Raw genomic sequence first — 15230 nt, forward strand, 5'->3', positions numbered from 1 at the left:
GGACAGATTTATGCCAGAGAGGAGTTCTGAGGTGGTTATTGTATAAGTTCTGAAACTATGTAAGAGACCAGGAGAATATACTAGGCTGAGCCAAGGTGTCTATAACAGCTGCCACTCTGGACTCTGCCAAGTATAACTACAGTTTCCCAGGGATGGACATCGATGGTATATATTTACAGACCATCAATGTTTGCCACCATCAAATGGTAATAATTAGATGGTGTTCCGATGTATTTCAATCCTGAGAGCTGTGCCTCCCCTGGCTCCTTCCTGACTTTAGCTCTCTGTACCTGGGTAGGAAGGGACATCGGAATCTGATGGTTACTTACCATCAATGTTTTTGTACCATTGGTAGTGTTTTTATCATTTGATGGTGGCATTCCAATGTTTGCCACCATCGAATAGTAATCACTTGATGGTGTTCTGAAGGTTGCTTGTTTTTTTAATCCCTTGATAGCAATGCCTCCCCTAGCTTCTTCCTGGCTGCTGTGTCTGCTTCAGGGCATCTTCATGGGTTCGTTGGAGGCTCTCTCTCAGTCTGTCTGCCTCAGACGTGACCCTGCTCAGTCCCTGACTCCCTCCCGTATCTAGCCTGCTGCTAGGCAACAGGGCACATTGCAAGCTCACTGTCTCAGGGACCCAATCAGAGCACAGCTCTCGCCCCTGCAGCAGCAGCAGTCAGTCACTCAGACACTCTTTCACAAGGTGCTCAGGACTTGGAGATAGGGGTGGGACATCGAAAGAAGACATTGGTAGTAGTGATGTTGTTAGCATTGGTCACAAAACATTGTTTAGTCCTAAACATTGGCTCTGGAACTGATGTTAACAGTGGTTTAAATTTTTTAAGTAAAGTGGCTTCTTAAAACATATAGTACACTAATAAACTTCTAAAATCATCCTTATGTTATGTAATTTGATAGAGGCTAAAGCTGGGCATCCACTATACAATTTTCTGTCAGATATCTGTCCAATCCAGAGTCGGATTAAGGGGGGGCACAGGGGGCGAGTAACCCCCGGGCCCCCCTTTCTCAGGGGGCCCCCCAGCCAGAGCTTCTCTGACCCAGCTCTGGCACTAGAGCGTCCAGACAACATTCTCTGCTTACTGCCTGGCCGGCTATCGTAGATGCAGAGGGTGCAGGATTATCCTGCTCCCTGCAGACAGCTATGCTGCACAAAGAGTTACACAGTCACAGCTACAGTAGCAGCTGTCTGGCTCTGAAAGCAGCTGCACTCTGCTGATAAGAATGTGAAGCAAACTAGTCTGGAGTCTGGACTATGGAGAGGTGAGCACCCACCCCACACAGTAGTGAATGTTACAGTCTGCAGCAGCGCAGGCTGACAGAGAGCTCACTGTGGCAGGGGGGCCCATATGCCATACACACTGCCACGAAATTTAAAATCTCATATCCCTTTGTACAAAATGTATTTCTTATTTTGTACTAATGTTTATGCCCCATAACACTGTAAGGCATTTTGTCACATGGAAGCAGTGACAAGTGGATGTTGGTACAGGGGAATTGCTGCTTCCTTTATTCTATGCTGGCTAAAGGGAAAGTGTGTGCACCTTGAAAGGGAACCCCCTCAAAATATAACTATGGGCCTTACAAAGGTATTTACACCCATGGGCTGTTTAAGAGAGTAGTCGGCTGTGTGCAGCTTCTGTGCGGGCGGGGCGGGTACTCACTACTCAATTACCAACAGCTGCTGAATGGCTGACCAGAGTGTCTTGTCAGCCACCGCCCCCAGCAACACACATGCTGCCAGCCAAGCCCTGCAGCCAGTGATTGACTGAATAGCACCAGTGGCAGTGAGCTGGAGGCAGGGCTGTTCTATGGGCCTAATTCAGAGCTGAACGCTCTGACCAGAGCGCTTGCTCTGAATCAGGGCCCTCCTACCTTTTTTTGGAGCGTCCTCATGGACGCTCGCATAGCTGTGGGTTACCACCCACAGCTATAGCGAGCGTCCATGATGATGGTCGCGATGGTCTTGACCATCGGGCTTGCGACAGAGACCCTGCGGTAGGGTCCCGCTGCCGCAAGCCCTGGAGTGATTTTGGCTCTATCAGAGCCAAAATCACTCCCACTGACATCACTACTGATGTCAGTGGGGCCGGCTTGAGACGGTAGGCGTTCCCATGGGAACGCCTCCGTCTGGCAGGCATGCCCCCGGCACGCCCACCAAAGGGGGCGTGCTGTCAATCAACATCGACAGCACGCCCCCTTTGGTGCGAGACCCGGAGCGATTGTGAGCCCGTCGCTCGCCGGGTCTCGCGCATGCGCACGACGGAGCTCCCTCCGTCGTGCGCATGCGCAGTGGGGAACATCGACCCGCTTGCGAGCGTCCTGCCGCTCGCGAGCGGGTCTGAATGACCCCCTATGTGCTGCTGCTGATTGGCTGTCCAGAGTGTCTTTCTCTCTGTCGTGCACGAACGAAGCAGTGTGTGTGTGAACTGTGGCCCTGATTCAGAGGCACTCGCAAAAAGCGAGCGCTCGCTTTGATTCAGGGTGGGCGCTGTTTTTTTTAGTTGCGGCCTCTTGGTCGCTACCATAGCTGTGGGTTACCACCCACAGCTTCACACAATGTCACACTCAGGTCAGGGATGTAGTTATTAGAACGGCGGCCAGGATGCCAGCTAATGCCCGAGATGGGACTTAAGGCAGGCGTCAAAAAAATCAACGCCTATCTTAATTCAGACACCGGAATGCAGAAGGACGTCGTCCCGAACAAGGTAAGTCTGGGGCGTCTTAGCAGTTAGCCATGGGAAGGGGAGGGTTAGATTTAGGCACCCCCAGGGGGACTTAGGATTAGGCACCCCCCAGGGAGGGTTAAGCTAGGGGAAGGGGGGTTAGGCGCCACTAGGGGGAGGTTAGGGTTAGGCACCCCTCCCAGGAGGGTTAGGTTTAGGGTGCGGGATGGTTGGGGGGGAGTTAGGTTTAGGCACCCCCAGGGGGACTTAGGGTTAGGCACCACCCTGGGAGTTTTACGGTTAGGTACCACCAACGGAGAGGGGAGGGTTAGGATACTTACCAGCCCAAATCGGGATCTCCTCCTGTCGGGCTTCCGCAGTTGGGATTTGATCAGTCACCGGTATTTCAATCCCATTCCCTCAGTCAGCAGCACAGTAGTCATTCTATTCGTCACTCTGGTGGAGGCACTAGCAGGCGCCATGGTTTCTGTGTTGTTTTTGTTCACTCTGTCCAACCTGTAATGCTCCGCCTCCAATCCCAATGAGTGACAGGCACCAGTCTAACTGACTCCGCCCACTCCAATCCGTCCAACCTGTCTTGATCTGCCTGGAGTGTCAGTGAGTGACAGACAACAGTCCATCTGACTCCGCCTAGTCCAACTCGTCCAACCTGTCCTGCTCCGCCATTAAGTCCCAGTGAGTGACAAGCACCAGTCCGCCCGACTCCGCCAACTCTGGCCAAGCTGTGGGGGTATTGTGCATGCGCTAATCTGGGAAACTGCATGCGCAAATCATCACAATGGCATTACAAACTAATGCTTTTAATGCAATTGTTAGTTACAATCGATTGTAGAAGCCCATCCCACCATTTGATGACAGGCTTCCGATGTCCATCCCTACTGTAAATCGGCTCCAGCATCCCTCCGTGCGCATTCATTGTGCCAACAAAAAAGTGTCATAGTAACCCCGAAAGTGGTCTGCTGCGGGTCAGGGGTGTGGCCTGCTCGACCGGGCTTTTGGGTCGGTAAGGCCCATCATGCCATTAGCCCTCATCTCTTATACAAATTAACAAACATTTCTATTAATGGAACATTTACTATGAACCAGAATCTGTGTCATTATCATTATGTCCCATAACAACAAGTCTTCATTAAATTAGTAATGTTATTGCTCTGATGGGTAATTATCACATTAATTTATAGGGAAATCTTACATTAAAAAACACATTTTCAGATAAAATTTTGATGAATATCAGTGATGTATTGTACTCTTTCTAGACTCTTCATTTAAATGTGTTCTACATGCTAAAAGCAAATGTTCATTCCTGATAAAAAGGCAACTTTTCAGATTACTTATTGTTTGACATCTACATATCAGCAGTCAGCTAAATACAGATGCGGCTAGTTACATTGTGACTGATAGCGCCGCACAAAACATGCGCATGCATCACACCATGCGATTCCCTGCTACATTACGCATCTCACACTATGGGTGGAGCGATTTGCTGCGCCACTGGCAACAATATAGCTGAGCAGATCTGTAAACTGCTAATCTTTCTAGCCATTTGCTGTGCATTTCAACCACATTTATTTATCAGGAAAGGTTTATGTTGTTTACCATTTCAACTGACACAAAGCTGTTTTCTGAATAATGACCAAGTTCAAACAGCATCTCATATGGGAGAGGGTCTCTGATTGTATAAATGCACAGCTGAAAAACACAGAACAAATACAGGATGTGAAAATCCCCTTTATTAACGTATTCTCAGTCAAAACATCTTTTGGACAATGTTTGGCAAATGGAAGCTTTTCGTACAGTCAACTTTCATTTTAATTTATCCCAGGATCCCTGTTCTAGCCATATGTGTACCATACTGGGACTCCATGTACACCACTGCAATAAGCAGTAACTCATCTAATAAATATATCCAGGTAGAGAGTACAGCGATAAAGGGAGAGAAAAAAATAAGAGGACACTTTTGCAAATCCAAATTCTATGTCCAGTATAAATTTAAAAAGTTTCTTAATGGAATAAAAAAAAAAAAAGAGAATCATCCTGAATCCAAATTCAGACATTAGAAATGACATCTCTATCTTACAGTTCAATGCTCTGCATCAAGGAAGATTTAGAGATTAGGAGGTAAATTTACTAAAGTGAGAGCTTTTAGAAGTTGAGATGTTGCCCATAGCAACTAATCAGTCTCTACTAAACATTTAACTATCACCTTCTATAAGATAATAGCTAGAATCTGAAAACTCTTACTTTAGTAAATTTACCCCTAAGTGTCCAGAGGCATTGACTGTGCATCACTGTTAATAAAGGGTAACAACCACCTCCCAGTCTAAGTCACAGCAGATTTTCTGGTCACTACTGCCAAAAATAATGTTTTTCTGGTTCTGAAATTTGCCAGCAAGTGTGAGCAGGTGGGACACAGGAATGTCAGTCAGCCAGCGCGGCATCGTCTAGAAAGCTACCCCCTCTCAATCTGAAAAGACAAGAAGGTTCTGCTGGTGCCAAATCTCAGATTCAGCTCATTTAGGTTCTTGGCTGTACATCTGGAAAAGAAGAAGGAAATCTGGAGAATGTAGTTAGAGAAATGAGCGATTTCAGCCCTGAAGATAGTCTGGAAAGTATGGGGAGATAGACAGGGTGTAATGGAGCAAGGAGTGACAGATCTATAGTTGACTTTAATACCAATTAATGGAAGCATCAGAACTGTCCGGATGGCATACCATATCTGTATTGAGCAAGGAATATGTCCATTAAGGTGTCAGCTTTAATGGTCAGAATTTCATTACTTTTTCGAGTTTGAGTGGAAGAGTTACAATAGTTTTCTAAAATTTTAGATCATGTAAGAAGTCTTAATCAGACATGTTAAACTATAAGAAGTTTGTCAATGGAATTTCATTGCTTTCTTTAAAGTTAATATATTTATGTTTTAAATTAGAAATAAAGAATTTGACAAGCCACCCCCCGACCACAAGCTTTTCTGTCACGGTTGTCACCCTATGCCCACGCGCATTTCCAACTGTAGGAGCTGCAGAAATTCACGACAGGACATGGGGGGGTACAAAATGGGACAATAAGACATGGGGTGCAGAACAGGATGACAGAATATGGGGTGTGCAGAATGGGATGACAGAACCAGATGGCAGGACATGGGGGGTGCAGAACTAGCCAGCAGGACATGGGGAGTGCCAGAACCAGACAAAAGGACATGAGGGGTGCAGATTGGCGATGACAGGACAGGGGGGGCTAATCACAATACTACATGGCCATGCCAAGTAACAGAGTTTGACTTCATTTTTTAATATGTAAGAGGTCTTCAAAATTTTGTATCCAGATAAAATACAATGCTATGTTTTAAGTAGGAAAAATAGACAACACAAACTCAGTATGGTAGTTCAGAGGCCACATGAAAGAGGGAAAGTAATGTTTCCAGGAACAGACCTCCATTTAAACTGTAGCAGTATTGAGCAGTTAAAACAGAAACATTTATGGACATAGGTAAAGGGAAAAATTTTGCTGTAAAGAAAAACAACATTTCAAGGAAAAGGTTTGTAAAATAAATGCTACATACAGTATATTTGGAAACTACTAGTTAAAGCTTTAATGTGCTTTACATATATTATGTATATATATATATATGTATATATATATATTATATATATATATATTATATATATATATATATATATTATATATATATATATATGTATATATATATATATATATACACACACATATACATATATACATACACATAGTATATATGTCCATAGATAATTGGATACTGATAATTTTTGGTATTTTAGCCATTTACCATAACATATTCAAGGTACAATTATATAATGAATATAGTGCAGACCAGCGTTTTTCAACCGCTGTGCCGCAGCACGGTGGTTGTGTAGTGTGCCGCGGCACGAGAGCCGCTGAGCTCCCCTGGGATCCTCAGACGCGCCCTGGCCGTGCCTATACGTGGCGGATGACATCTCAGGTCACGCACACAGTGTTCAAAAAGGTGTTGCCTGTCTGTCCGGCTGCCCGCCAGTCACCCTGCCCTTACCTCCCACCCGCCAGCCAAAGCAGTCACCCAGCCCTTCCCTATTCAGCCGCCAATCACCCAGCCGCCAGCCAAAGCCAGTCACCCAGCCAGCCATCCCTCCTGCCCGCCAGTCAGCCAGCCCTTCCCTCCCGTCCACCAGTCAACCAGCCAGCCCTTCCCTCCCGCCCACCCAGCCAGCCAAAGCAGTCGTCCAACCAGCCAGCCCTTCCCTCCCGAACACTGCAGACAGCTCTGCAAGCTGCTGACAGACGGCTCAGCACTATGTGCACCTCCTGGCCGATGAAGGACAGTAGGTCCAGAAAAATGTAAATGTATTTTTTATGTAGGAGCCAGTGTGATTTTTTTTTGGGAGGGAGCAATGTGGTTTTAATTTTTTCTGTGTGGTCAGCAATATGTTTTTTTGTTTTATTTCTGTGGGGGCCAGGCAATATTATTTTTTTCTGTGGAGGCCAATGTATGTGTTTTATTCCTGTGGAGGTCAATGTAGTGTGTTTTATTGATATGGAGGCCAATGGGTGTGTTTTATTCCTGTGGAGGCCAGTGTAGTGTGTTTTGTTGCTGTGGAGGCCAATGGGTGTGTTTTTTTTATGTCGGAGCCAATGTATGTTTTTTCATAGGTCGCGCACGCCGTATCCAGTGGAGGGCTGGGCCGGGGGGCAGGGTGCCATCTGCCCGCTGGGCTGGTCCCCACTGGGCCGGTCCCTACAGTGGCCCGCTGCCACGATCAGAGCTCAGCAGTCTACAGTTTCTGAGCAATGCGCATGTGCAGAAGCTTACATAGGAGTAGAGAATATAAAAAAATGGCCGGCGGGGGAGCTGCTGCGCATGCCCAGCCGGGTCTGGGGAAGTAGAGCTGAGAGACGCACACTGGGTCTGGGTAGTGGGACTGAGAGACGTACACTGGGTCTGGGGGAGTGGGGCTGAGACACACTGGGGATGTGGGAGTGAGTCTTAGAGACACACGGGGGTGGAGAGGCGCAGGGAGTCCTGGGGATAGAGGCACGCAGGGGGTCCTGAAGAGAGTCAGGGGGCCTGAAGTACCACAGGGGGGCCTGGGGATGGAGACATAGGGGGATCTGGAGAGAGACAGAAATTGTTTGATCAGGAAAATTGACATTTTGCTCTGCACAAAAACTTCTGTTACTATAGTCTGGTTATGATGATGATATTGGTTATATTTCTACGTAAACAGGCATCTTCCAGACAATGTGATATCCTACATGAATAGTGAATACCGGCTGAAGATGCTGCCTAGTTAGGCTCAAATTCTTCAGAGGTTCCCCGTTGCAGAGAAAACACCATACAGGTAAGAAAATACTTTCAAACTGACTGACCTGTACCTAGTGCAGAGGGTTGTATCATTCAACATGATTTATGTTGCCGACCCTGCTTTCCTCAGTGGCTTGCAAAAGCCCCTCCAGGCCCTAAGAGGAGGGAGTATCCTGCCCTCCTTCACAGACTCTGCCCCTCAACAGACCTGCCCCCATTAGGGCTGCTTCCAGAACTTTTTTCCATCCCAATGCACCCCTGATCCAGGGCAGTGGCGGATCCAGGGGGGGCGAGCGATCGCCCCCCGTACACAAAGCCCCGATTCCCAATAGACCTGCGCACTTATTAACAGAGACACAGGCAGCAGCTGGCTCATCTACAGTGTAGGCAAGCAGGTTGCCGCATCGCAGCACCAGAGATTCAGAGACTCTGGCAGATAGAGCAGCAAGTGAGGGACTCGGTTTTAAAAATTCCAGGGGCCCCCAGGATGCCCTGTGCGCACCGCAGAACAGCCAAACACTGGTGATTGGGAGGGGAGATACTGACGGCGGTGACTGCCTGCTGCTGCACGCACACAGCAGCTGCAGCAGCCAATCACCGCCGGCAACATTTACCAACCAATCACAGCCGGCGGTGCCTCTCATCCAATAGGCGCGGGCTGTTTGTTCTACCTGACTTCTTCCTGCTGCTCCATGTGTCCTGCCACTAGAGTCTGTCTTCCGTCCCTGCCTTGCTCGGTCCACCTAAGAGACTGGCGAGGAGCAGGAAGTTAGAACATAATGCAGCCCTGAAGATGGAACTGCCGGGCAGATGGCAGGCAGCACCGCACAAAGCTTCAAGCATGCTCAGCCCCCTGCATAGTGCATACACCCACGAGGCAGCTGCAGCAGAGCCTGGTAAGTGATATCTCTCTCTGTCTCTCTCTCTCCTCTCCCCTACCATTGGGACTAAATTATTTTGCTGGTGGCTGCTGTTTATTCATAGGAGCATAATAAACTTGTGGGAGTATAATAAATATATATATATATATATATATATATATATATATATATCCTATAGCTGTGTATGGCAGCACAGCAAAACTTACCCATATATAGGAGTGTCGCCTCAATTCCTTATTTTTGCTGCCATGAGTGCCAAACAAATCGACTAATATGTAATATGTGTGTGTATATATGTATATATATATATATGTATATATATATATATATATATATATATATATATATATATATATATATATATATATATATATATATATATATATATGTGTGTGTGTGTGTGTGTGTGTGTGTATGTATCCAAATTGGACTGGCACTCACTCCTTCCCATCCAGCAGCTCCGATGCCCTCTGGGTCAAATAATCCAGTGACCCGACATCAATAAACGGCGGCACTCGGAGACTTGTACACAGTATCAAAAGAGTGTATTCCAAATAAATACATATGTGACACCAACGTTCCGTCCCTTTGTCAAGGATCCAGGAGGTAGTATTATTCTTAAACCGCCCCCCTAAAAGTAAAGTCTAGATCCACCACTGACCCAGGGTTATCCCTATTAACTCAGAGCCCCGTGGGAGGACGGGGCCCAAAGCTGAACCAACTCCTGGCCGCAGCAATGCACTGACCGAAGGCATGTGCTGGAGTGAGTCTTCTCATGACACTCAAGGGGCAAATGCAAGTTTTGTGAGTAGGAGGAGGGGATGGGGGGTTCTGCATATGTGATATATAGATGTTTGCTGCTTGTGTTTCTACTTTGCAGTGAGTGTGGGTATATACATGGACCTGTAATCTGCCTGGCAGGTCCACACACACTTGGACTGCAGACAGCGACCCCACACACACAAATGGACTGTAGACCTCCCCCTCTCCTCCCCCTCCTCCCCACTTGGGCTACAGACTGCTACTCTACACCTCCCACCCCACACACACATACACTTGGACTACAGGCATCCCCCCACCCAAGCTTGGACTGCAGACAGACCCCTCTCCCCCCACCCCCCCCACACACACTTAGGCCTGGAGTTGATTCAGGCAAAATATTGAAAAGCCCCATGCTGCTGTGTTTTTCACTCAGCCACAAGATTTAATTGCATGAGAGAAAATTAGCTGCATTAATTTCTATAGAGATTAATGTTGATTTTAACTTGCAGCTTCAGAGTCCAATTTTTTATAAAAATCGTTATTTTAAGGAAAATTTTTGGGACATGCATGAGAACACCTCCCCTCTAATGACTAATTAGGCAATTGCAAGTTTTCAGTTAGCTTAAGTGGTCAGGTCCAATAATTAGACAAAGAGCAAGGTATTTGCTGAGGAGGTCACACAAGCTGGCTGTTGCAGATGAGTAAAAGAGGCCAGGAAACCTCCGTCAGTCATTGGAGATCCTGGCCCCTTTACTCCCCCCAACAGCGGCGACATGTCTCCATTTTAGGAAACAGAAGCCATCACCATCCCCTCCAAGCCCAGAAATGCAGCAGACTGTCACTCACAGTCTGCTGGCAAACTGCATGCATGTGCAGTACAGGTCAGGCACTTGTGCATATTTCCGATAATCTGCGTGTCCTCCCCCTAAATTGGCTGCAGTCACGTGTGCAGGAGCACATTAAGTTGGAGGACAGACCTCCCTACATACTCTGGGTCCTAGTGCACAGCATGTATGCACTGTGCAGGAGCACCCTGCTTTCTAGGAATCGGTATGGAATCCCGACACCAGCATCCCGGCAGCAGTGGAAATCCCGATCGTCCTCAGGTAAGTATTAGCTAACCTATTCTACCCCCTAACCCTAACCTCCCCCTCCCCCCAGTACCTAACCCTAATCCCCCCTCTGTGGCTAAACCTAAGTCCCCCAGTGGGGTGCCTAACCCTGACCTGCCCCTGGGAGTGCCTAACCCTAAAACCACCTTCCCCTAGCCTAAACCTAACCTCCCAGGGGGGTGCCTAACCCTAAGTTCCCCCTGGGAACCCTAACCCTCTCCTCCACCGAGGCTATCCGCGCTTGGCGCCCGACGTCCCTTCGATCGGGATGCCGGGCGTCGGGCTCCCGGCGTATGTCTAATGACAGGGGTCGGCATATCGACGCCTGTCTTTAGACCCTTGCCTGGGATAGGACAGTCGGGAAGCCGGCAGTCGGGATTAGGTCCGCCGGTTTCCCGACTGCATACCGGTTTCTAAAACTTCAGAGGTTTTGTGCAGTCTATGTTTCAACAATAACACCTACACAAACATATAAAATGACACAGTACAGGAAAAACATTAGCAAATATATAGACTAGTGGTTCCCAAACTGTGCACCGTGGCACATGGGGTGCCTCAGGACACTTGCCTCAGGTTGGTGGTTCAGCACCAAATCAAATTATTTGTGGTCAATGTATAGTGTTCACTCTAGCTCCGGTGGCAGGCAGGGCGCCGGAGCTAGACAGGGCACTTCCGAGAATCCAAAAAGGGGGCGTGGTCATTGAAATGGAGGGTGTCTATAAGACGCGTCCCCTTTTCGTTACTCTTGGGGGCGTGTCCGGCACTTACGGACACGCCGGGCAGCCCCCAAGCGCTGCTGACAGTAGAATAGATGTGCTCGGCATCTATTCACCGGCGGTGACCGTGTCACCGCACATTTCCTCACCGGCAGGACACCCCTACCCTAGAGGACTTGCATAGTTCCCTGAAAGAAAAGGTGTCTTCTATTGGACGGAACACACGGTCAGACCATCAGATAACGACAGTTATCTGATCGTCCTGCATGTGCTGGATCAAACATCCAGCACATGCAGCAACCCCCCAACTACTATAACGATCGCGGGTTCCTGTAGTAAACAGGCCATGTTGGCCTGCATGCACGGGGGATGGTCGATATAGATATCGACCATTCGTGCCCACCCAACGACCATCATTTGGCCGTTGAAAGGGGTAATATTCCAGTCGATATAAACGATCGAGCGATAAACGATATCGTTATCATTTATATCGACCAGAATATCTGACCGTGTGTACGCACCATATGAGTCAGCAAATGGTCACTATTCAAAATAAATTGCTGGACATGGAGGGTCGCCTATTCTGGAACAAAGGGCCTCATTCAGACCCACTCGCAAGCGGCTGTCCGCTCGCAAGTGGGTCGATGGTGCACATGCGCCAGATGCGACGAGCGAAGGACTTTCCTTCACTCGTTGTGACTGATCTAAGGGGGCGTGCTGTCGATGTTGATTGACAGCACGCCCCCTTTGGTGGGCGTGCCTGCCAGACGGAGGTGTTCTCAAGGGAACGCCTACCGTCTGAAGCTGGCCCCACTGACATCACTAGTGATGTCAGTGGGAGTGATTTTGGCTCTGACAGAGCCAAAATCACTCCAGGGCTTGTGGTCGAAAACCCAGACAACAGGCTTCGGTCGCACTGGCCATCGCGACCATCATCCTGCACGCTCGTATGTGCTGTGGGTGGTGACCCACAGCTATACGAGCGTCCAGTAGGACGCTCCATTTTTATGGAGGACGGCCCTCATTCAGAGCGAGCGCTCTGCTCAGAGCGTCCGGCTCTGAATGAGTGTCAAAGTCCGATTTGTTGGCCTGATGGCGAGTTAGGAGGGCTCCTCTCCTGAATCATTTCTGGAAATGTGGCTTACTGAAACTTAAGGCAGGAACTCTTTCATCTTACAATTTACTGTGGAAAGGGTGCACCGTGTTCCTGCCCGCCCTTTTCCGCCTGGTGCCCCACCCTGTATCTTTATTGCAAAATTCCTACACTATAAAGACCGGGATGCAGTGTTACGGTTGGGAAGCATTGAAGGTCTTCTGACTAGAAATGGCGTGAAGATCTTTGCTTTCCATGATTTTGCAATGGAGGTTCAAAAGGATAGGGCCCAATTCCTTCTTATTAAGCGTAGACTCAGGGACCTTAATTTATCATATGCTATGCTATTCCCATCCAAACTCCAGATGTGGTCGGATGGGGAATCTAAATTTTTCTAATCTCCGTGGGAGGCGGCTGCGTGGCTGGACCGTTACGCTCCTGGGAACAGTCAATTGGCTCCAACCCGAACTTCTCCTTGTCTAATACTGTAATACAATAGTTCTGCGCCCTTTAAAAGATGCAGGTTCTATATTTGCTAAGTCATATACAAAATTGTATTTCTTCTAAGTTTGTCATGTGAGGTTTAGAATTGATTATATGTGTCTATTGCACCGTTTTTTTCTATTGCCTTTGCAATGGAAGCTGCTACACTCTATTGCTCCCTTGCGGTTCTTATATCAGTTTAGTTCTTTAACTTGTGTGTGTTTGGGATATAGGTATGCCGATGTTGGGGGGTGGTATACGGGGTGGGGGTTTGGGGAGTTTTTGTTGTTTTTGTGTTTTTTCTTTCTTTTCTTTTTGTTGCCACACTAGGTGATATTTTTAAGTATTTTGTATGCTGGGCTCGAGGGGGAAAGGCTGTGAGACTCGCAGTGTTATGGGTTCTACAATATTGTATGGCTATGGTAAATTTTCTTACGTGGAAAGTTCATGGAGTCGATAATAGAGTTAAATGCTCTCTGGTACTGAAGTTGCTTAAACAATGTAATGCTGATATTTGCTTAACAGAAACCCAATTAGTTGGTAGTAGACTCCTCTCTCTTTGGCGGCCATGGGTGGGCTGGGCATAACACACCTCCCACACCTTCCCCTTGTGGTAAATTGCAGCGATTGGTGCTCATTTAAATAGAGGTGGGGCCAAATAATGCAATTCTGCATTAAGCCCCGCCCCCTATACCGGAATCCACAATTGCCTTGGAAATTCTCCCCCATTCTGCCTACTTCACTAGGAAGTGGGCAGGAATGTGGGAGAAGTGCCTAATGCACCAGGGGGTGCGGGGGTTACCCGAAAAAACAGGAGCCTCCTGCGACTTCTGGGAGAGTAAGCATATATAAATTGGATAGGTCTAGGATCCAGTGGACAGCTCTTCTATCTGATAGGAATATGCGTAGTCCAGAGGTTCCCAATCACGGTCCTCAAGGCTCCCCAACAGTTCAGGTTTTAGAGATATCCATGGTTGAGCACAGGTGATTTAATTAGTACCAAAGCCAATTTGATATAACCATTTGTGCTTAACCATGGATATCTCTAAAACCTGAACTGTTGGGGAGCCTTGAGGACCGCTTTTTCTGCCAACAAACAGCCTTTCATGCAAATAGTCTTTCACAAACATTATAGATTTTGTGAACAATTTCTTTATAGACCAAGGATTGTCGCTGAAGAGACACGGGAGTGCAAATTTTTAATGAGTGGAGTGAATATTCATTAAAGAAGTCGTTTGCCGTTCACCGTTGGTCGTTCACTGCATATACACTGAACGACTTTCTAAAGTCGTTCAGCAATATGCAGAAATTGACCAGCATGTTCGAACGGCAAAAGACGACTTCTGTCATTTGCGGGAGTGCGTGACACAGGACGTTTGCAGCCTATCCATTAGACGACTTTTTGAACGATGGACCAGGAGGTTTTGGTCGGATCGTCCAAAAAATTGTGTAATGGATATGCCCCTTAAGAGGCCCCAAATGACATTTGATGTTCTCTAGATCCAGGGTGAGTGGTGGTATGGCCCTTCCTCATTTCCGTTTATATTACTACGCTGCACAGTTGGTGTCACAAATTGGCTGCAGAAACCTTGTGTTTGTACAAAAAGCTGCCGCTTTCTAGCGATTCATCACTCACCTGTTCCTGCAGGTCAGGTTTTCCAGAAATTCTCAGCATTGTAGCCAGCATACTCAGGACATGGGCACCACCACCTTGTGTCAGACAGTCCGGGTCCAGTTTGGCTGTAAATGACGGTTGCAGCCAATTCTCATCCAAGCTGCCCTATAAATCTTTCCAGGACCTTCAATCAGTGGCAGTTCTCAGTACTTTGGCTCCACAGTACCCTCCTGCTACTGTGTCTCTGGTCAGCAAGCTGAGCTGTTCCCTGCAAAAGCCTGTGTGCCTGATAAGCTTCAGGTGCTTCCACTGTTCTCATCTGCTGCTGGAAAACTTCCATTGTTGCCTGGCTGGTCATCTGCAATACCTGTGTAAAATTCAAACTACTCTGCGGTCTGTCATCTGCAATACCTGTGAAGAGTTACAAGCCACTTATATAGACGAAATTCTGAATGGAATTGAGGATAAATAAGTCTGATGGTTTTTTGCAAAGTGGTGTGTATGACAGCCTTGTTGCTGGGTAAGATTAGATGGTCAGATGATGTGA

At 47.5% G+C, this 15230-nt stretch overlaps 1 protein-coding gene across 1 annotated transcript in view; it reads right to left on the reverse strand.

Moving 5' to 3' along the window:
• MYLK (myosin light chain kinase) overlaps positions 1–15230 on the reverse strand; it is an 807913-nt gene that overhangs the window by 687285 nt on the left and 105398 nt on the right. The window lies entirely within an intron of this gene.

The sequence above is a fragment of the Taudactylus pleione genome, unplaced genomic scaffold, assembly GCF_031769625.1.
Source record: "Taudactylus pleione unplaced genomic scaffold, aTauple2 ptg000977l, whole genome shotgun sequence".
In the NCBI taxonomy this organism is placed as follows: domain Eukaryota; kingdom Metazoa; phylum Chordata; class Amphibia; order Anura; family Myobatrachidae; genus Taudactylus; species Taudactylus pleione.